Here is a 24,724-nt window from a genome sequence, read left to right as displayed (position 1 = left end):
TAAAAATAATCCCAAGAGAAAGAAAAAAAATGGGTATTATCTGGCAACATTTCTGGCTCGGGCAGAAGACAGAACACACTGGAGATAGGCTTAGAATTTTCTGAAGTGCAGTCAGCAGGGTGAACTCATGGCCCATTAAATGGGAAAATTTCAGACTATTCAAGTATTCATGCCACATTTCTTTGAGATGTATCTGGACAATTCAGTTCTCCAGGATTGCTGCACAATAGCTTCTCCCAAATGTATAAACTCACAATGAAAAAAGCAATAAGGGATGCAAATTAACACAGCCAATCACAAATGTGATTTCTCATGCAAATGATGTATGAGTGCACATGATGCTCAGATGCCCCAGACTACCTGTAGCTTCCGACAGCCTTCAATCTGTGTCTCTGATCCTTCCTTTCTATGTCTTCAGCAAAGGGATAATTGCTTCCTTGTTTTGTACAGATTTTTTTAGAGTCCTGTTTTGTAACTGCATACTAGGAAAGAACACTAGGAAAGAATTTGATTGAAAAAAGGTCCAGATATTTCTTCATAGACTTTATTTGTACACAGCAGGTTAGTTCTGTGACTTCCCATTTGTGTGTGTACATAACAGAGAAGGCTGAGGAAGTTAAATACTACCATAAAAGAACCCAAATCAGAAAGGAGTTATTTATCAAAGTTTTTAGCACACTTTCCCTCAGTATTGCTTTGTGTCATAGAATTTCCTGATATAGACTAGACCAGGCTCTACAGCCAGGCTTGAATTTCCTGAAGTGTTGGACTGAAAGCAGTGGCTGTACTGGCCTTTCTGGGATCTATTTGAATAAGATTTATCTTACTTAATCCATTCATGAAGGAAATATTCATACTGGTATTTCAAAACATTTTTCAAATCAGTGTGCTTATTGCCCCGGAAGTCAAAGTCAATCTTCTATGTATTAGGCAGAGGAGAACATTCAGCCAAGGGTCAGCCCTGGAATTCCTTAATGCTGAAAAGTAAGAAAGCCCATGTTTCCATTCTTTTTATTAATTTCTTTCATTTATTTCTGTCTGTCTACTCTCTTTATTTCAAAATACAATACACCTCTCTCTAAGACCTAATCATAAAACAGCAGTCTGTAAATGCATGTGTAAACACAGGGAATGTGTAACAGTCCTTTCTCCTGGACACTTTTCCATGTAGATTCTATATGACATATTTCTGCCAGTGAAGACACTGGTCTTTTCATATCAGTAGTAAATATGTTCATTCCTGTATTTGGCTTCCATTCACCAATGCAATAAGTGCTTTACTGATTTCTCAGTAGAGTAGATGAATAGCTTGTGTCTCACTAAGCCATTTCTATTATTCCGCTGTGACTACAAACCTCAAAAATGAAGGCAGGATGTCCAGCACAAATAGCTCCTCTGTCTTTTGTTTCCTTACACTCACTCCTTATAATAGCCCAGAAATAAGTATTGTTTCTTATACCACAATCTTAATGTTACTGAAGTGAATTCGTTAACATTGTTCATTGTCTAGTCTGAGAGATAAAGCTAATGAGCAAGCCACTGTTAACCCGATTTATTTGCAAGAGGTTTTTTCCAAGCAAGGAGAAATTACAGCAATTGTTCATCATTAATTTTGTTAATAGATGCGTGTTCATTTGTATTACCTTGTAAACAAGGCACTGCATTATACAGTAGGCACACCGCTAAACTTGGGATGCTGTTTAATGTCCTCATTTCATTCTGTATAATCACAACATTTTCCAAGAAGCCATGACTAATAACCTTGAGGCAAGGCTCTTTGTGAATTTTGAAGAATCAAGAAGCTGAGCTTTGGAACCAGTCCTGAATATTATAAATCTTCACCTATATCAGAACCTGAGCAAATGTAAACTGAATTATTGAGCCAACTAGCTTAGCAAGATTCTAAAAAAGGATTAGACACATATGAATACTGTAAAAAAAGCTTTTGCAGTTACAGTAGGTAGGATAAAATTACAAGGGGTATCAGCCCACACGCTTCAAGGCTTAAGCTGATCACCAGCTTGAGTCAGGAAGAAATGTTCTTTCATGGGAATTATTTTTATCTATAATGCAATTATGTGCATTATAAAACACTGATAAATGAATCATTGACCACTATTGAGAGACAGCAAACTCACATATACTAATTGATCTAGTTTTGATATGGAAATTTCAAAGTACATATACTTGAAGAATAACCAACCAGCTTTTAATGAAAACCTGCAGACAGGAAACTGAAAGCGCTTTATAAGGAAAATAAGTTTGTTTAACAAATTAGGAAATGAGACCAAGAAGAGGGAAGTGACTTAACCAAAATCACAAGTCACGCACGATCAAAGCCAAATGTATCCTGCAGTCTTCTGAGTCTTACACCACTGCTCATCCTGTTGGACCTGAAACTGTTTGTTCAGTTCTGTTCAGTTTTGCCTTCACTACATTGTCTTAATGCAAGTTCTTCATAAATCTGTTTAATTGGAAGCACTCCGAGTCAGTTTCACAGAACTGTCTTCATGTAAATCATTTGTAGTTGTGTTTGTGCGATCAGCCACCTATTAAGAACTAGTTAGGGATTGCTGCATGGGAAAATAGGCTGTCATCCCTGCAGCAGAATGACTTTACCATTCTTGCAATGCAGACTGTTTTCCCCAGGGCAGACAAATTGTTCCAAATAAAAGTGATTTTGTTTCAGAACAGTTATTCCACTGTCCTCAAATATCTGCAAAGAAATGATGCTTGGGGCTGGGTGTCAAGGTAAGAGGTTTCTCTCTTTCTTAACTATGGGGTGGGAGAGGTTGCGCCTGGCGGGGAGGAGGCGTGAGCCCTGGCCATCTGATCATGTGCCCTGTGGTAACCTGTGCATGGGCGCTGTTAAGTCTCACGTGCAGAAGCTGTTTCTCCTCCTGTTCCAATCAACCTCGGGTTCTCAGGACTGCTGTTCTCCAATACCAACACTGCTGAAAAATAGACTTGCCCTGCACAAAAAGGTGTGAAAGAGGCATATGATACACACAGTGACTATTCAACAATGCAAATGTTAATTTTGTTTCATTTAATATGTAATTAAAGGGAAAAGATTTGTTTGCTTTTAGTTTCATGGATATGGAAGGAAAAGAAAACAAGGAGAAAGGCTGAGAAGAAGAAGTATGGAATAAATGCAACGAAAAGGCAGGTCACTGGAGTATGTACCTGTATATCATGGGGTAGAAATCCAGTCAAAATTACAGAAAGGTCTTAGATTATCCAAAGAGCTTTGTTTTAGTGGTGTCTGTTGCTGCTTCTGTGTGCTGTGGTTTCTGACTAGTTCATCTCCCCAGTTTTTCCACAGGATCGCAGAGTGATAGAAATAGGAAATCCACCTGAGGTGTCATAGCCCTCAATCTGAGGAATCACTGTCTACCAGTACTGTCGTGATTATGATAGGAGGTGATCTCATAAAAAGGTTGGACTCAGATTTGTTGTCTTCTCTGCCGTGCAGCAGGCCCAGCAATGGATGATTATAGTTTTACTTTCCAACTGGATCTGTCTTCCTCATGTCATCATGCATTTGCCATGGATTTTCCTGGGAACAAATATTGGTATATCCAAACACTGATAGTGCAGTTCTTAATCCTGCTCTTGTTGAAATGAACATAAAAATCCCATTGATGTCTGGAATGTGGGATTACAGTATATAGCATTGGTGAGACTGTCCTCCAGAGCTAGAACAGTGTACCAAAACCATGGCTTTCCAGGTGCTTAAGTCATTCTCAGAGTGGTAGGTTACATTTTAAATGGCAGGTTCATGGTGCTTTTGTTGGTGTTACATCTAGTAGTATGTAAGGAAAAAGCAGGGACATGCATTGATCTGGGCTCTGTTACAAATCTGGTAACTGCCAGTACAACTTCCACCATGACATCTGGTTTCTTAGGAGACCATCATTCCACAAGGAAACTCATGTACAAAGTAACTTCTGTGACAGCAGTTAAGAGCATAGGCTGGTCTTGTGGCTGAGCCCCACAGAATGTGGCTTGTGTATAGTGCTGCAGTGTAGGTGACCTCCTTTGTATTTTGAACGTGCTTATGTTCTCATTTGTCCTTGCTCTTGATACAGTCCTAACTGCTTCACATGTCCTCCTGATCCCAAAGTCGCTGAAGCAACACTTTGTCATAAGATTAAACATCTTTCGTTTCAGCTGTCCAAAGGAAAAAACAATGACAGTGTTATATTTATTGGAACATGGATGTCAAATCAAATCAATCGTTTTGCCCAATGTTCACTATATCTGTCATATAGTCTTTAGGCATTGAGAGAGACAGGAGAGGTTAAAAGATCAAACAAAGCCAAATTGAAGGAAGCCATATCAATATTAAAGTTCTGTACAAGTCAATGAAAAGAGTAATTTGATTTTATGGGATTTGTAAATCATTTTATCTACTGTGTGATATATAGTATAATAAGGAATGTAAGATAATAATTTATGAAAAAAATAAAATAAGAAAAATGCACAAAACTTCATCCAAGCATGCAAGGGGAGATGATTTGCAATGTGAATAAGTGAGGCTACTCAATGGTCTTGTGGACCAAAGCTAATTAATTTCTAATTTTACAATTAATACCACCTTTCTTATTACAAAAAAGATTTGTTCCTGCTCTTGCAGTATCACCATGTACACAGTGTTTGAGGACTAGTATATTTCTTTGAAAAGTCATCTGCTAGAGAACTCCTTTTCATTTGATTCTGATATTTATGATATTTGTTATCCCATTGACAATATGCTGGTTTGGTTCTAACATCATATTTTGATCACCATGTCCAATATCTCAAGTGAAAACTACTTAGACCACCAGTCAGTCAGTTGTCATTTCTGTTTGGTGTGGAGGAAGCAAAAAACTTTCACCTGTAACCAAGCAGCACATGTGAGGAAAAAGATTGCAGAGAATGAAATATCTGTCAAATGCAGATCCTCAGCAGACTCTTCCTGCTGCTGTTTTCATATTCTGACAGTGTCAAGGAGATGCTATTAAGCATTTCTGACTGTATTTCCCCCTTTTTTTCAGGTTTTAGACTGTCGTAAGTTCTGTCAAAATATCTGTACTTAACATAAAAACTCAATTGGCTAAGACGAAACCCTGTTACATAAAAACATTATAAATAATACATTTTCCTTTAAATCTTTTAATTTTATTAAGGATATAAGACAGACAAATCATGCAAATGTTATTCAATAACCAGTTTATATCTGTTAGAAAATATAGAAATCAAAGGGTTCTACTTTAAAGCATTCTCGCATCATAGCTAATCAGCATTTTTAACTTGCAGATCACAAGCCTCTATATATGAATTGACTGCTGTGGTAGGACGTCACATTAAAAATTCCTTTTAAATTCTAAAGCAGCTTGTCAACATGCATGTTCTAGTAGTAAGTGCACACAGTCACTTCAATGCCTTCTTTGATGTTGCCCATTTTCTGTCAAACACAAGGGCAAATTTCAATCATGAAATGAAACTGCTGTGTCTGAAATCAGTCACGGAATTATTAACAATAGTGGCCACTGCCAGGCTGTTCCACTGCATTTCTAAAAGCTCTTTCTCTCTTCAGATCCCAAAGGGTTATTTTTACAAATGTGCGTTAGTTCAGTCTCAGAGCATATGGCCTCTGTGGCATTGTCAGTACTGCTAAAGCCAGGTAAAGCATGGCACAGAGGGTGTGCTGTAAGAACCGGAAGGGTTATTGGCCACAGCCAAGCACCACATGAATGTGACAAAAAGACAGGTTCATCACATGAGCTCATTCACTCAGGAAAATGCTGCACCAAGTAGCCTTACTTAGAGAGCAGTTACTCAGCTGCTGAATACGCTGCAGATGCACTGAGAATTCCAGCTCTCACTTACAACCATTTCACCCATGGTCGAGCGGGGCACCTGGGTGTGTGTAGACCTGGTTCTGAGTGACTTGCCAAATAAGCCACTATGGGACTCGGAACAGACTCTTGAAGTCATGAACCGTGATGCCCTGTTTAAACAGTAGAACTGCTCCAGATCTCTAGCACCCACGTTATTTTAACAAGGAACATAAACACAGAAACTCAAGCCTTCCCTTTGAGAAAAGATCAAGGGAATTTGAAATGGCACTTGATCAGATAATGAAGTCAGAAAGCACTGTCTTTAGTTTACTGTCTCAAATGCAGCACTGAAACTCTATGACTGTAACTCTCCTGGCAATACAGGGTTTATGATTAATTTATTAACTAGATACAGTTTTGCTACCACACCCAACTAGGCCAGGAAATGAGATGACCTTTATTTCTAAACCCTTCATCCTCCAGTTGGCATCGAATAGTATGTGTTGTGATGAGCTGCTGTACTGGGGATACAGCTGGTTTCTGTTAGCGCGCAGTCAATATTGTCTTGCTTCTGCCTAGAGATGTCTACATCCCAGTCCCTTTTGTGGGACTAGGAATGCCAGTATTACCAGGGGTCTGTTGAACCTGGATTTCTCAAATGTCCTTTCTGCACATGACATCTCTTTCATGCAAAAACAATGGGAAACAAAGTATACAGAAATGCAGAAGTCATGCTTTACAGAGTTACAATACCCTTGGTTGCAAGAAAACACCAAGATTCCTCCTGATGGCAAAAGTTCTGCACTAAGGGATCTTTGAAAATCCTTTTTGGGATGGGAAGTCCTACCCGGATCACCACAGAAGAGGCAGGTCTTGCTAGAATTTCTTAGGAATGTTTATGATCCTTCAATACTGAAGGACTTTGCCTTATTGTAGCACTGCTGCTGTTGCTGTGAATGTCCAAGTTTGCCCATCAGTTTAGCAAGACTTAGAAAGCTTGAATTTTAGCAAGCATTTGACAGTTTGTACTGTTTAGATCCCTCGCTCACAATACAGAAAGCATATTTCACTTTTGAAATGGAGTAATGACTATGATGGAAATCCATAAAATCACCAATGGAAAAAAATATCTCTGTTTAGAAGCATGACAGTTTGTGCTAGCACATGGAAACTAGTATCTAATTGAAGCTATTTTAACATATGGGCAAGGCTTAAGTTACATGAAACCCTCTGGGAAAGGGTTGCTGTTGATAACTGGCCAGCTTCTACTGTGGAACAATCCAGCTTCGAGAGATTAATGAGTGTGCTAAAGCATTGGTAATGGTTCCTTTCTGCGAATTTATTTTCAGACACCTTGATCTCTGCCATGCGAAATATTACATGTGAAAAGTAATGCCAATGCCATAGGCAGAAAATAGCCATCTCCTTACTGCAGATATGTACAACCAGAATAATACTTGTTAGAGTTTTGCAAAGATCAGCATTTCTTTCTGGTAAGCATATCCAAGCTTAAGCATGTAGTGCACCACAATATACAAGTTTAAAGGAGAGTTAACCGAAGCAATGTCTGCATGGCTGTCTAAAATAATGCAGGAAACTTAGCTAGAAGATTTCTCTGGACAGCCTGCAGCTTATGAACAACACAGTGAGGCAGCTCTCAGGTTAAGAGAAAAAGATATGCTAAAAATATTGTATTAGAGCATATTTTGTCTCCGAAATGCTGAAATATCATTATTGTGGAGCTATTGATCAAGCCCACAAAGAAAATCCTTCAACCACTGTCTATACACTTAGTAATGAAAGAGGTACTCTGGAAACATTCTGAAGAATAAACCCTTACCATTAAGAATTGCTGGCTGTAGATGCTAGGGGTTCCTGCTCTGGCACCTCTCCAGAGGTAGTTTAACAGTGGAGACTGAAGAGAAGCCAAAAGGCATGTTGAAGTCAAAAAGGTATAAAAAGTAGAGATACGTGGTGATAAGTGCACGCCGGCTATTCCCCAATGACCCTCCTCGAGGGACCATAGACAAGTTTGTACTAAACTGCCATAAGACTGAGACAAAACACAGGACAAGAGCCACATCCATAGTATTCCCTTTCCCAGCTCTGTGAGAAAATGGGAAGCAACAAAGAAGTTACATTAATAGCTTAAACGTTACCATTCATTCCTATTTGAACAGGAAAATATGCCTCCATGTTCTGGACAGATTGAATTTGCAGTTGTTGTATAGATATCATATCATCTCACATGACTGATTATGATCGCTATGGACAGGGCATTTTTATGTTAAGCGAGGGCATTTTTTCAATAGTTTTTTAAGTGATAGAATAATAATTTTTAAAAAGCCCTCAAGATGTTCAGGAACAAAACAAGATCAGGCCTCTCCATTTTATATTAGGGAATTACAGAACAAAATTTAAATCTTTGTTTCATAATCATGAATTAGATACCTTCTGCCCATTATTCTATGGAAGCGTGCAAGAAATTGGTGTTAAGGGGGGATGGGGGAGAGGGGAGAGAGAATGGCATCCCAGCTGCATCCTATAAGATGGTGTTTATAGCAACAAGATTCTGCATAAAATGAATAAAAGATAATACAGTACATATGTCACTTCTGGATGTGGTAAAGGCTTGATTTGATATTTATTTGAAGAAGGCTCCTGGTGATTGTCTATTGTCATAGCATTAGACAAGAAGAGAGAGAACGAGTGACTCTTTGAATGTGACTGCAGTAACAAGGAGAGCCTGCAGTCATGTCTTGTTAATTTACCAAGGAGAATGTCACATTTACATTTCAAATTATCCCACTACACAGCTCCCAACTTGCTAGGATTATCCTGAGTTTCAAACCATCCAGATTCAGGTTTCGTTGTTTACCCAGACCACTAATTTTTCACTTCACCCTCCCTCCCTCCTTGCTACCCCACACACAGAAAAAAGAAAGAGAGAGAGAGCCCTCTCCAGAAAATCTAACATAAAAGGGAGTCGCCAATCCTGCTCAGTAATTATGATTCCTCCAAAATAGCAGGGTGAAATGTAATTTTTATTATTTTTCTACTTTCTTTCCCTCTCTTCCTCCTCCCCCCACCCACCTTCTTGCAGGCAGGCATCAGGAGTAAATTTTCAGTGTGATGTGCAGGGATTTAGCTGTGCGAATCCTATTACTGTTGTTAATTAGAACACATTAGCACAGCCAGCTAAAAACATGCACCCTTGAATGTTTATCTGCTTCCTCTCACTTCTTATCCATATCCTGGGCCTGATTCTGATTTCTCACTGGTATTTACCTATGTAGCAGTAACGATCTATGGGAATTATTCCTGACTTACATTAAAGTAATAAGACGAGAATTTTTCTCAGCCTCCCACCTGTGACATTTATGCAGATGCCACATCATCTTCTCCATTATTCTGCTTGCTTTCTTTTAGGACCTCTTAAAGTATTTCCTACATCACTCACTCACTAGCGGGAATTGTCAGCCCCAATTTTCACATCCATTTTCCACTGACTTTATTATACAACACTGTATAAAAGAAACTTGGTCCTATGACTGCTGTTTTGTTGAATTATTTGAAGGTGGAATTTCAGGGTGTGCAAGGTGTTCACAGATTTTAACTCTGTGAAGATAAAGCATTGATTTATTTATTTGGTTCTTTATGAAAACACATCCAGCGATTTCCTAACACAGAAGAAGGGTTTTTTTCTAAGCATGTCCCTCCGGAAATCTCTTAGATCCAAGGATTTTTCTTACTGTCCAGGAGGATTCAGCAGGTGCTCTAATTCTGCGCTGGGCCAGAACTGGATGCCTTTGAAACTGTCCATCACAGGGGATTTCTCTGAGGCTCGGAGGGCAGCCCGTGCCCTTACCTGGCACCCAGGCAGCACCCACTGACAAAGGGCAATGCTCTGTGTCAGCCTTAGCCCCCAAGTAGGAAGAGGGCAAACATCCCCCACTGCTCTCCTTTAATTTTTGCTCAGAGGGCTTTGTACTAATTAAGCTTTACAGCACCCTTTAGAAGTGAGGGAAAGAGTGTTATGGTTCAACTGCAGATAAGGGGGAGAGGAGCCCAGTCAAATGACTCAGTGACAGCATCAGCCTAAGGCAACCAAGATGACAGGCCACAGCTTCAGCATCTGTCCCTTTTGTTGCTACTTAGAAATGCTTCAGTGAAAAAAAAAAAAAATCTGGGTATGTTTTTTTTTTTACCACTTCTGTGTAAAAGCATAGCCTTTCCCTGCCCTACCCATTTACCTGCTCATCTTGCCTGGTTGCTGGGTCAGACACAAGAAAGCCAACACACTGCCTTAGGTGATGCCAGCATTTTGTGTCCGGAATGTATATCTCAGGTCATTTTGCCTGCTTTCAAACAAATTTCAGGACTGTTAGATAGCTGCTGCTAATTGTTTACCAGTAAACAGACATATGATGTCCTCTTACAGTGAAAACAGCATTTTTCAGCTGTTCTTCTATGCATCATTGTGCCTCAGATCTTCTGATTGAGTCCACAGGAGTCAGTGCAGTCAGTGAGACTATGGAGCAAGGTGAGAAGGTGAGAACAGACAGCAAATAAACTTTACAGCAATCATTTTTAGCACTCCATAGAATTATTCTTTCTCCTTCATTCTGTGTAAATACAGGTAGTTTTAACGATGTCGCTTTTCAGCTGCCTGCTGAAATTTTAGCATTTAATTTCTTTCTTGCAAACTGTCACATTAGCCTGTGCAACAGAGAGCTAAATGGTGCTCAGATGTAGCTGGAGGAGCTCAGGAAATTCACAATATTAATGACCCAAGAAAGAAAACTTTTGAAAAAAACCCAACCCTATATGAGCCCATTCAAGCTGTTTAAATAGACAAGCCCAAGCCAAGCTGGTGGTTTTGAGTGAAAGCCTTGGGACTTGGGCCTGGAGTGGTTGAACACTGTAAATGCAGCCCAGACTTAGATTGAACCCCCTATTCTGTCCTGGACACTTACACTCTGGCATTGCTTGTGTGGCAGCAGTGCCTGCAAGGCCCGGCTGGAGAGCTGAGAGCAGGACCTCCAGGCTCTGACCAACCCAAGACCATTTTCCCTAGGGAGAGGACGCACAAGGCAGGAGGTGAACACAGTGGTGGCTATGGGCAGGGAGTCCTCTGCAGCACCAGCCAGCAAGCCCTGCTAGCATAATGCAGCATTGCCACAGCTTCCAGACCTCCTCCAAGCTGCATTTAGGTAATACTATAAAAATGGCAAAGAAGGCAAGTCCAAGTTCCACTAGATCCCAAGACATCCCTTAGCCAGGAGAGCTTCATGGAGGTGAGGACAAGCATTATTATTATCTAAGTAATAATTCACTAATTAGTCTGTCTCCAGGCATGCTTCAAGATCATATTTACAATACTTCACCAAGCCCACAGAGGATTGTTTTTCATTCAGATGAACTTTTTTGAATGTCTTCTGCAATGTACTATGGACAAAGAGGTTCCAGGGATTTAGTGCATGCTTTTCAACTCTAGCCTTTCGTTGCTGTGTTTCAAAGGCTGTGCCATACACTGCACTCCCCAGCATCCCTCACCACTGCACCAGGATGGTGGCTCTGCTCCTCTGTGCTGAGTATGCGTCTCTCCCCAGCCACCCTCAGATTGTGGAGCTGAAGACAGCAGCTGGGATGATGGAGCTATGCTTTAATTGGAGAATCCCTTGAAATGAGGAATTACATTTCTATCAAGAATGGGAACATTTTAATAGATTTGTACTAAAAAATAGACAGAAACAAACAAGTAGGCTTAGGCCCAGTCTAACTAGACATACGACAATAAAAAACAGATGTTCTCAATATATATTGTGCAATATATTTCATCTATTTATATCATTCACTGATATATTGCTGATATTGCCTAATATACATGACCCTATTTCATATGGCAATGAAGGTCACTGTAAATGACAATTTCTTCGTAAATATGTAGAGACTAAGCAGGTATTGCAGCAATTTTCTTGTATTCACAGATGCTGGTTCCCAAATTCAGCTATGCATCACAGGAAATGAGAGATGTTCTTTTCAGGGTGCTTAATTGTTTCTGCAAGCATGTTTACCACGTAGAAGAAATTCAGTAGGAAAGTACAACTCCTGTTTTTTCTGTTCCACTTGGCTGCTTATAAGATAAATAATCAGGATACATTTATAGCTTAAGGGACCGATTTGCCTGAGATAGACTAGTTGATTGTATTATTCTAAAAAAATAATATGTATTATCTCAGAATAATTCCAGCTTGTTGCTCTCAGCTCACTAATGCGTAATGTTCCATGCAGAAGGAACAGCATTAGACCAGCACCAATCTGACAGTCTATTTTTCAATGACACTTCTTTCATTTACTTTCTGGAAGAGGATATAATGTTTTTACTAAACATATTTATCTGTTTGTTAATAAAACATTATTTTTTCTGCAAATGAAATTCATGTAGTTTAGTTTATTCCTTCATATTAAATTTCAACAAACACATAACAGTGTTTCTGAGAGTTTCATTTTCCTAGGCTAGCTGGTGCACAATTGAGTATTTTCTATGCTACAGTGAAAGAGAACCAGCCATACTTTTGAGACTTTCAGATGTAATTATGCAGCCTTAGACTTTTATGATACGGACTATAACTAAGTATTTGAATATACCAACACGGTTGTAAAACATAGCTTACCTGAGAGGTAAGAACATATCACAAGAGCAGTAATAACATAAGTGAGACACTGGAACGGGTTGCCCAAAGATGTTGTGGATGCCCCATTCCTGGCGGTGTTCAAGGCCGGGCTGGATGGGGCTCTGAGCAACCTGGTCTGCTGGAAAGCGTCCCTGCCCATGGCAGCAGAGGGTGGAACTAGATGGTCTTTAAGCTCCCTTCCAACCCAAACCATTCTAGGATTCTATGTTTACCTGTCATAAGTATGGAGAAACTAAGTAATGAATAAGTTTAACTACACATCAGGAATCAAATCTGTGAAAGAGCTTTCTGAGTCACAAATAGTAATTCTGGTAAATTCAGTGAATCTACTAAACAATGTAGCTAAAAAGAGACGGTCAGTTTCACTGTTTGTGAACTCTGTGGACTGCAATTATGAAAAATTACTGGTGTTACAAGAGTGGAAAACCTTATCTTTTGAAATGGAAGAGGATTGTTCATCAAGTATTAGATTTATTCATTCCTATAGTAAGAGGGATAGCTTAATATCACACTTTGGATAAAAAAGTTAAAAGCCAAGGAACATAATCTTTTGCAATACTAACAGAGAAGGACTAGAGCACCAAATGCACACAAAAATGGCCAGAGTATTAATTATGATTCAAATATAACAGACTTGCTATGGAGTATGTCACATGTGGGGTTTTTTTCTTTTTCAGAAGAATTCTGAATATTGTTTGAAAATCTACCTAAAACATTTTCTAAAAAGAATAAAAAAATTAAAATAGAAGGAATCTGTGCTGAAACTTCACCTATAATAAGCAAAGGTGTGTCTCTATAAGAAGCAGCTGATTTTTATAACCCAACTTAGCTCATGTCAGATGATAATTCAATACTGACTTACTACTTGTGTCTAAATGGTATTTTATGGCTGTACTATCTTTAAGGCCTTTGAGGTCTATTGTACCCTTAAACTTTATCTCTTGAAGGACAAAATATAGATACAAAATTGGCTCTAGTCTACCTCATAGTTATAAACTGCCTTACCTGGAGATGCCGAGCACTATTGAATTCCTCGGCTTTACTGACTCACTGCCTTCAAGACAACATGCAGCTCTGTCTGAAGACAGGCCTTTAAACCAATATGAATGTCTATAATTATTTCTAGTGACAAAAGCACTCACTAGTTCTTCCCCACCTGACTCATCCTTGGTAAGAATTCCCTTCAGCCTTAAGAGAAAATACCACCAAAATTGTATATATGTTTTACTAGCAGTTGGAAGTAAAGGGATGTAATTTCATCTTCTTTTTTAATTGGAAATATCTAGCATCAAAGACTGTCTTCCATCAATTATCTCAGTCATTCTGATGCACTTATTCAAGTCTGAGAGACAGAGCCCACAGTACTTGGCTACATACCATCATTTGCCTTCCAGTAGTATCTTTCCCAGAAATGAAGGGTGAGAACCCTGGCTCTTCAGTAAATGCATCATTGCCAAAACTGAAGGAGAGTTCAGTCTGTTTCAAGCAGTTTCTCTCACTGTGGAGTGAGAGAAAGGAGCCTTCTGAATAGCTTACCTCAACATGGGGTAAGGAGACTGGGGAGCTTGGGGCAGCAGCCCACCAGCTGCTACCTCCACTTTCGTCCCATAGAACTAAGCCTGCCAGACAGGATACTAGAATACAGAGCAGGTCATAAGCTGGCCACCCCTTAAATACCACAATGCCAGTGAAAGTTCGATGGAAAGTGAGCAGCTGATAGCTATTACATGTAGGTAGGACAGATCTGACATCATGATGACTAACAACCTCAGGCTGTGGCTCCCCAGGCACTTAATCAGGCTTTAGTCCAGGATAAAAGTCACTGCCACCATACACAAAGTCATAAACCAGTACAAAGACATTCTACCCATTCAAATGTGTGTTGTTGTCTTGGTTTGCGTTTGTGTTTTGTTTTGTTTTTTTTTTTTTTTATGTAGGAGGGTAAGTGTATTTTATGACACGTCAGTCTCTCTCTTTCTATACTTGCTACCAACATGAATCAGAGCACTGGCTTTGAATAGTATGCTTGAGCTTGGGTCTTGACAGAAATCTGTATGTTTACAGCTGATCTGTACTAGAGGTGATAATAGTAACACACACATCCGGCAGTAGCAAACACAGTATCATGGGTTAAATTCCATCTATACTGGTGGTCTGCACAAACACGTTAATCCAACATCCAAAATCAAAAATATCCTTATACCCAAAAATAACCAGTGCAAAACATTTCCTAAAGGTGATCACAGTGCTGTTAAAGAGGTGACAAAGACAGGCAACAGCTGCTGATCAGCACAGGCTGGGACACAGGTGCATTTTCAGCTGAAGTTTTGATGATGGATTGATTATATGTAGGCTGCTTATTGCTTTTGCAATCTCTTTACAAGGTGAACATATTCTTAGATATCTGTGGGTTTTGTGAATAGAACATCCTTAAAAGAATTGCCCAAACCTATGCAGCGTTCATTTGTCCCCTGTGGAGAAATCAACCCACTTCAAAATTCTCAGAGCCCAACTCACATCTGGTGTTGTAACTTAATGACTTCTAGAAAATTAAGCGAGTTTGCACATAAAAAACTTTCCTCTTCACTGCCTCTCTCCACTCCCCCAAAACAACCCCAAAACATCTAATTTGATTGCTCAACACAAGAATCAGCATTAATGCAGCGTGTACTGAAGGTATTCAACTCAATAGGAAGGCTAGTTTGGTAGACACTTCAACTCCTTAGTAGTGCTGATGATAAAGGAGCATTTCTGGTCTCTTGGGCATCTTAAGTTGCAAGACAACATTTACTGTTTCAGGTTAGAACAGAACAGCTATGTTTTGCCAGACATAGGGGTGCCAGGATTGCTTTCATGTACACTTTAAGTGGGCAGTGGTGGGGACATCACACCTAAGTGTTCAGCCACAATCCAGCCCTGCTCAGAGGATTGCCTGGCAATAATCTCAAAGTTTAATAACCATGCCAACTGGGACAGGCTACTTTGCCCTGCAGCAAGACCACCTTCCCAGCAGTATTGCTCTCCCTATTGATTCAGGTGGGCTCAGAAGACAGAGAAGGAAAGTTGTTTAAAATTTTACCTCACTGAAACTCTCTGATGATTTTTTTTTTCATTTTTGTCACTTTTTTTAGCCCTCTGTGGGAAAATATACACACAGAAAAACACATACACTTGCAGTATAGTTTTCCAGTGACAGAGGATAGTACGGCTTTTACTTTCCTTCTGGCACATTTGGTCCTTCCCTGTAGGCTATAATCTTCCTCTGCATTTTTAAAAGAAGTAATCTGTGCAGAAAGGAGCCTCCACAATTTCACAAAAAAGTAATCAAAATTTTCTGCTCTTTATGGATTTAAAAAATGGCTTCATTAATTGCAGATGTAGGTCACTGTTGGTCAAGAGTCACTTATCCTTCTGCAGTTTTTTTCTGATACAACATAAAACTTCTAAATGAATGAGAATCTTCATTGAACGATGAATTCTACCAGTGTTGGCTTGAAGGTAGTTTTGTAGTTTTGTCCCCAGGGTAAAATATGGTTCTGGCTGCCTTCATCTTCTGAGCTTTATTCAGTGTTACATTCTATCTGATCATTTTCCAAAATACCTGAAATTTTATTAGAAACAGTAAAAGTATAGGAAGTATGAGGAGATTCCAGTTAAGTTGCCTTATGTCTACCACTTGTACCTTAGCCAAGATGCTTCCAGTTAAGAAGTCTTATGGTCTATTACTTGTATCTTAGCCAAGACACTTCCACTGACTTCTGTTTCACGTGTAGTTTTCTGTTATGTGTGATCTATTTAGCATTACGGAACAGTAGGAAAGCTCACAGTTATTATACAGCAGGTCTTGCTTGAATTTGATTTAAGGTTTCAAAATCAGCTTCAACAGCTGGAGTAATTATTGACCCAAAGTTGTCAGTCTGCCAAGAGGAACTAATTTGAGACGATAGATAGTTTTCACAGAAAAAAAAACCCAACTTTTTCCCCTTATGGATTGTCAGCTGAGTCTTTTCAGATGATTAATAATCTGCTTGTTCTCTTGAACATTTTGATATATTTGCAATAGCGCAGTTTTGGCAAATATTTCCTTCTCCATCTCCCATGTTTAAACACAAGAGAAAAAGCACAGGGAAAAGCTAATACACTAGGAAAACTAATTATGTTTTCTGACTGTTTTTTTTCTTTTTACTTCAGAAAAGAAAAAAGAAGTAAATACCTGCCACTCTATGACATTCCTGACAGGCCCACAGAGGTGAGATATCATAAATAAATATTAAAACAATATGGAGAAGTAAAGTTTGTCAGGCAAAGGTTTTTGTTGGCACCAGTAGTATTGGATTGTATATATTCTTCTATCCATCTGCTATGTACCATCGTCAGAGAAGAACAAACGAGAAATTACTTCCAGAAACAAAAGTAGTGAATTTTATTGGAAAAAACTCTGAGGCAAAGAAGAACTTCATAGGCTTATTAACCAGAACTACTGATAACACAGGCTGGGAAAACCCAAAACCCTGTAGGATACCCTCCAATGTAGACCAAAATTACTGGGCAGGAGCAGACTGAGTTAGTTCTCCTGAATTCTGTTTTCCCTCCGAGCATGTCCTTTAGCTAATCCATGTGTTGTGCATTCTTCAGTGTCCTTTAGTCAAAAGGATCTCTAATTCCAGCATTTAATAACCTAGTATTCCCATTCCTGTTGAGTACAAAGGATATTTGTCCATTGGTTTTGGCCATCTATTTGCAGGCGCATAGGCAGAAGTTTTTCTAACTATTCCAGAATAATTTAAACTTGTTGCTCATGCTCTTTACCCAGGTTTTTCCCAAATAGAGTGCATTGTTACATCTAAGGTAATGTGAATCCATTAGTGAGTAGTGAAGATGATAAATTCTTGACTTTCAGTTTAGCTACATCTCCTGTCCACTTTCACCTGGTCCGCCTTGGAATGCCAGTCAATCTCTGCTGATTTATTGCACTCCTAAGCATTTTTCTGGCCCTCATGCAACAAAAAAATGTACTATTCCCCAGGTAGGGGTAGTTTAATGGGATAGAGAAGTCCAGAGCATGAAGTCAACAGAAACAGTCACCTGTAGTGGGCAATTTGGCATACTTTGTGCTCTTTAAAGGCAAGTCTGATGCTGACTGGAGTTTGCCCTATGTAAGTAGAGTATCTAAAAGATCTGAGACTGGCTTGATCCTAAATATTAGAGACCAGCTCTTCAACAATTATCTCACCACTATAGTTGATTGAAATGGTAGGTCGCTGCAAAATGAATGCACTTAATGTATATAATAGCAACAGTAAGCATAGTTAAGAAACCCTGAGGTTGTTCATTTGTACTAGTTGATGCTGAGAAAGCCTTTAATATCCCTGAGTGAAAGATGCTGAATAATTACAAAGTATGATCATATGAGATGAAGAAATTCTATTAATATTATAAAACCAAAACACATTGTTTTGCTTGCTACTCTTCAGGGGTAGATTATAATGCAGAATACAAGCATTGTCTTGATCTTGATCTAGGGATTGACTGGAATCACCTTGCACTGAATAGAGGATGCACTCTCTTGTGACTACTGTTGACTAATGACTACAGCAATCTTCTTTTCTATGGCCAAAAATCTTCCAAGATCTCAGTGTGGGATTCAATAATGCCTTAGGATGCTCTGTCATTTGATCATATCAAAAAGGTTCATTGGCAAAGTTCCTGACAGTGAATATGAGTATCTTCATGCATAATGAGCACAATTTGGGCTCATTTTCAGAGCCAGGTATGTAATATTCTTCATCAGTATTTTACTGGAGCACTTTCACTATGAGGTGTGCTAGGGCAGAAGGTTGTTTTATATGTTCAAGAGTTCAGTATCCACCATTCATCATCCGTAATTACCCAGATTTTTGTTACCATTGCAGCCAAATGCAATATACAACCAAGCATCTCTGCATATATCTAGTTAGGGGGAAAAAAGTTCATAAAATAGATTCAGTAATAACAACAACATCATGTTTAAATTATAGTGACAAGAATTACTTTGTAACACTTTAGAAACCTATAACCCACCAGGAGCTTAAAGGTCTATTATGGTTAATGAGGCTGGTGGATGTGGTACTATTACAGGAACAAATGAACAGATATATGAATCACAAGAAAAGATTGCAGTCTTAATAATTTTTCTAATCTAAACTGAACCAGTACTCCTGTATAGAACATCTATCTGAATGAAACTTAAAGTGCTGGCTTAGGTGTTAAATTATAGGACAATAGCTGGACACCCACCAAGTATTAAAGGGCAATTAACAAGCAAAATCCTCCTCAGGGGTTGTTCCACTACACCTTGAAAAATGCTCAGTAAAAGTGTTGATGATAGCTCATTCTGGCTTCATTTTTACAAGTGAAATTATAAAAAAAAGAATTAAAATGCATTCCTTCTGCCCCTTTTTGTTCACCTGTTGGAAATGCTGATGCTGAGTGATTGACACTCTCTTTTCCATAGTATTTTGAGAGTAAACTAACCTGAGAGCAGTTCAGCATTTTAAATGAAATGTCATTGCACTCAGCATACCCCCCAAAAAATCATCCCACCTTGCCTTACTCAGGTAGGGTTCATCCTTTCAAATGAGGGACACCCAGTTCTTCTACTGTCAAAGGCCAGCATTGACCTCCTCACAGACACTTACCCCACCACCCCACCTTCTGAACGGTGCTATACAGGAGGGTCCAAGCCCTGCTGCTCGCTGTGCAGAGCTGAATGTAGGCTGGTGTAGCTGCTGGTGCTGCATGGCCATATGTAGCTGGCACAGAAGCAGTGAGAGAGATCCTCTTGGAGCCAGCACAAGAGCTCTTGAATTTTTTGGGATGGCATCTTTTTCTTTTTTATATAAAGCTGAAGAAATACGAAAACTTTTTATCACTTTAATCTGTCTGCTTCAGTTCAGAGCTGAGTACAGTCACAGAAATGTATCAAGAATGCACACAAGTTAGTATATTGTTACTTTAATTGGTGCTTTTCGTGTTGGTAAGAAAATTGGACCATATCTATTATCCTGCCTGTCCAAGATTGCTAATGGATATTAATTACATTTGGTCATTTTGAATTGTGGGCCTTCTGTAGGACTGTAAAGAGACAACCACATCTTTCTCTTGCATTTTCCCATATGTCTATTGAATAATTTTGTGGGGTTGTGCAATTCTTTGTCTCTAAATGGGAGTTCTTGCACAGCAAGGAAGTTGAAAGTAAGATGCTGACCCTCCACTTTGTTCAGTCAAGGAGCTAAAAGAGCAAGTGAGATGTATTCAATTAAATTTAAGAATTTATATGTAGTTCTTTTGTCCGTGATTAAAAATGATATTGTAGAAGTGGAGACAATGCAAAGAAGGGCAGGAAAATGACACTATGGAAGGATTATAGGCTAACACATAAGAGACGGAGTGATTGAGGAAACAAAATTAATTCTCTCAGCAGAAAGGAGGACTCAGGGGAATATGAACATAGTCTATAAATATTTCCAGAGAGATAATACAAATGAAAGAAGGGGATTATTAATGTTATCACAAGATGGCTGCAAAAGGAGCAATGTCCTAAATGTAATACAGGAAAAGTCTGTAACAGCAAAGATAATAAATAATTAGGAATAGGCAATCGTTATGGGTTTACAAACCTTTCTGGGTGATATCTTCAGTTCAGGGTATCACAAAACCAGCTTAAGCATGTCAATGTCCCCTACCTCCTCCTTAGTTTAAATGCTATTTCACCAAGGAGACCTAGATTAAAAAATCTTTTTCTGGCTACAGAGTATCCTGTGGCTCCTGCAGAGAATGGGAAGGTGATGACCTGATCCAGGCTGACACAGGTGCCTTGTACTTAAAGTTCTCTAAATACTTGTACAAGCAATGTTCTCCTAGCCCTCTAGACCCAAGCTGAGGGAACACCTTCAACATGTGGTGGCTTTTGCAGGGGGGAGTCAACTGAGCTCAAAGCTTGGCGCCAAGCCACGAGAGTTCCTGTAAATGAGCATCCACCATCTGTGTCAGTGCTCTCTGAAGCCTCAGCTGCTCACACATCTTTGGCCACCTCCCCACTTCCAGCTATTTTAGCCATACCTCCCTCCCTGCTCCCCTATTCCTGCCTCAGTCAGCTCAAATACCTGTAAACTGCCTTACAAACTAGGTGGCAGATATTCCCTTACTGCGTTTTTAAAACATTGTATTTATTTCCATTTCCTCCTAAAAAGTAGGTCTCTTCTTGTAACCTTCCTTTTAAATGCGTTTCAAGGGAGCCAATGCTTCCTTTGTGTTTAACCACCTAAATTCGTTTGTGACTTCCCCCCTCCCGAGAATGACCAGCAAAACTGACTATGAGCAATCAGAATTGGTGTCATGACATTCTGCTTTTATAGCAGTACTTTCACTACCATTAATTGAGTCAGACAGGGCAGATCTAATCCTTTCTTGGAGCCTGTGAAAAAACTCCCACTGACTTCAGTGGGAGCTGCAGCCACCGAGTGGCCTTGACAGTGAGTCCAAGGGCATTTATCCACAGTCTTAGCTAAATCAAAATCTCATTTCATAAAAAGGAAAAAGAAAAATTTAAAAAAAAAGCTGTTTTGGGTACTTTGCAGATAAAAGTGCATGTTTGTAGTACAAATGTTAGAAATTCAAATACCTGCTGCGAATAAACAAATTTACTGCAGCATGAAGGGGGATTTTCCTATTAAACTGCTGATTTTAAAGAGAATCTAAAATCTGTAACTTCCTCTAAGTTTCTTTGATGATTTGTGTCCAGTATGAAAGATCTGTTTCAAGAACTATCAGCCTTCAATTTTTCTAGCATCCTTTTAATAGCATACACAGAGAAGTTCTCACTTTTTACATGTCACTAACACCAGTGCATATAAGCAATACAATAGAATTAGAACAATCTTCATTATTCTGTTCTATTAAAGGGTTTCTGTCTCTTAGTGATGTTATACCTCAAGACTACAAAGATTTTGCCACTTCTCTGAGACGTTTGTGTTTCAGTACTCACACCCCATCCCTCATCAATGAGCCTGCAAATGCTGAATCATTTAACTTAAGTCATGCCTTTTATTTCCGACAAGTTTGTTTGAGTTCAGATAGTGGCTTTTGCAACTTACTTCACTCTCCAGTGCTGCACTCATGTAAGGATGTCTGAAGGAGCCGGGAAGGGCTCTGGCAAAGCAGTGAAAGCATGCACTACTTACAGGATTGGTCTTTCTCTAGTTGAGAAGGGAAAAGATGCAGATCACCCCTGAAGCAGAGACAGCTCCCCCAGGAAATGCTACTGCCAAAAGCTCATGTTCCTGCAAACTTCATTTCTACAAGGGGCAGGGAGCTAGTCTAAAGACCACAGCCTTGGACTTCAGGCACATTGGTGCCACCTTAGCTCACTTTGGACACCCAGGCCTTGGTTACCGGTCTGACTGCAAAGTGTGAGGATGCTTACATTCAGTTAGGTGAGGTGAGGTAGCACCTAACAGGTGTGCAGTGAGGCTTAAATACTGAGAGTTTATTTTTGGAAATGACATTAAGCCTCACCCTTACCTACTTCAAAAACTTCACTCTGTCAATGTAAAGCTCTTCTTTCAAGCCCAAAAGGAAAAGAATATATGGAGACTTTAGATACTATCTTAAAGTGTAATTATATTTCCAAAGTATCAAAAGAAAGCAGGACTGTGTGTACTTATGCCTGGAGCACACTGCATGCATCCCATAACGTATGTTTTCATTGCAATTGCTATCATTATTTGAAATTTTTTTTGCTTAAGACAACAACATAATTTCAGGAATCTGGGAATGAAGAAAAAATCTTTCTGTGCATCAGGCAAGCTACTACTGCAGTACCTACAGCAGTAACTGGGTGTCAGTCAAGTTATCCACTACTTCTTGTACTATCAGTCTCTTTATAATCACTTTTGAGTGCTAGAACATGTACGCTGTCCCCCTTCAGGGCCTCAAACTTCATAATAAGAGAAATAAACAGTACAGAGAGCAAAGATGAAACTGTTTAATGAGAATGAGTATGAATTTGGACTCCTGTTTTTTCATAGTCTGGTCTCTAGATTTTTGTTGCTTTGTTTCTGTTAAATGTTTCTACTGTGCTGTTGGGAATGAGAGCGCTTACAGGTTTTACTTCTTTTAAATAAAGCCTTTTAAAGAGTATCCTACATCCTTATCACATACTCAATAATAATAATGCCTTGACTAGTAATTGTGCTAAGGGAGGAAAGGCTGCCAAAGGCAGATGTTAAAAAATAGCAGTATAATTTAAAGACACATTTAAAAAATGTCTCCCAAGTTACTGTCTTTCCTTTTTGCCTTTTTCACCTGCATAAATGAGTCAATGTTAAACCTTTAGGAAACATAGCGTGTATGAAATAGATAGTATCAATAGTAACACTGATTTATTTGATAACTAATGTATTAAATATATTACTAAATAATATCTTGCCCTGATGTAATGCTTATAATCCTGAAAGATACTAGACTATTTTTCTAACTTGATATATAAGAATTATGCATTGATGAAGAAGTGATAGACACTGCTTTGAAATGGTTGTAATACAAATGTGCACCATTTCCTTCCATTGTCGTTTCACTACAACTGTTAGCAAAAGACTATTTCAGGGACACTTTAGATAATTCTCAGTAATTATATGAGAAAACCCATTGAGTAAAAACAATGTTTCAATAATTTAAACTCAAACAGCACAAGGCTGAGCATGTGTCATAACATCCTTTCTCAAATTCCTTTTTTAACTGTACCAGTGTCATCACATTACATTTGTTGTTTCTGCCCATTCCAGAGTTCAGAAGTAAGTGCAGGCAAGTTGCAATTCTCCCCTTTCAAAAAGGATAAAAATTCTGCTTTCTGGCCCACCAAGGCAGTGAAGCAATGGACTTCAAAGTATTTTCATATTTATGGTTAGGAAACCCATCTCTGGCCCTGGGCTCTGTCTGGATGGCTTGGGTAAAGAGTTTCCCTCTGAGGGAAGAGGAAAGACATATTTTCTGTCAAAGAAATTTTAAAAGAGACAGTGGGTCCTTGAAGATGCTCAGGTGGCTGGAATATTTCATTCCTTGGCATACTAATGTATTCTGGAAAGGCAGAACTAAGTGGAGAGACTACTTTGCCCAGCAATCATCCGTGAAGTACATGCAGTAAGTGTTTTACAGTGCACAGATAGAGATGATGACCAGCAGCTTAGGGCAAGAAGTGAGAAGGATCCTACATTCAACTGAAAGAAGAAAGAGGCAATTTAAGACTTTGATGCAGGCATGTGTATAATCAGCAGCTGTGATACACTGGCGTGCATCTTTCCTTGCTTCTCCTAAGGATTTAGTTATGTGGAAAGTAACACTCTATGTTTGTGTTCAACACATAGAGTTAGGAGCTCCAGCATGTGATGGAGGATGTGATGACTAAAGTGGCCATTAACTCTTGCGATCAAGATTTTACTTATTCAGAAACGAGGTTCAGTACTTTGAGCAATACCCCAGACCCCAATCACTATGCTGCCCTGACATGGTGACTCTTGAATGAATTTCTTGCTGTAATGATATGCATAGCCACATCAAACCCACAGCGGCTGCAGGTTTGGAGGTACAGTCATGCATTAAGAATATGTTTTCACAGGGTGAATGTAGCCACAGTCCCTGAAGACCAGATTTAAGATTCACCAGTTTCACTTATCACAGAATGCTAGTCACAGATTAACAGCACCAGACAGGTAGCAGCAATCTCTACTCCACTTACTTATCCAGCTGATTCCTGCTTAAAAACAGTATTATGTAGCAGCTTTAATATTACCTGAACACAAATGGGCTGCGAAATTATTTGCCAGTGCTGCTTTCTGTGTGGCAGTAATGCCCATTAAGTGCAGTGTTTTGAAAATTCACATTCATTTCATTGATAACAATGTGCTTTTCAGACAGTAAATTTCTGCAGTAGTTAATTACTACCCCTCTGAGGTGGTTAATAAAGGTAATCAGACAGGCTTTTCCAGCGTGATACCAACCCAGGAATGCGATAGCCTCTCAGAACCTGACCACCTGCTGCGTACTGCTGCTTAATTAAGTATTCCTCAAGTGTTTAGTATTTAACAGCTTGTGATATTTAAATTCTATCTGATCCATCTTCTAATGCTCATCACTCATTTAAAGAAAAAAAAAAAACAAAAACAA

At 39.1% G+C, this 24,724-nt stretch overlaps 1 long non-coding RNA gene across 1 annotated transcript in view; it reads left to right on the top strand.

Annotated features, from left to right (window-relative positions):
• Positions 1 to 24,724, top strand: part of LOC308067900 — a 46,868-nt gene extending 22,144 nt beyond the window's left edge. The window contains exon 2 of the long non-coding RNA XR_013929781.1: positions 1 to 24,724. This exon is cut by the window's left edge and continues 17,725 nt beyond it. This is a non-coding gene — a long non-coding RNA (uncharacterized lncRNA).

The sequence above is a fragment of the Falco punctatus genome (genome assembly GCF_963210335.1).
Source record: "Falco punctatus genome assembly, chromosome: 7".
Classification (NCBI taxonomy): Eukaryota; Metazoa; Chordata; class Aves; order Falconiformes; family Falconidae; genus Falco; species Falco punctatus.
This window is presented reverse-complemented; position numbering and strand designations above follow the sequence as displayed.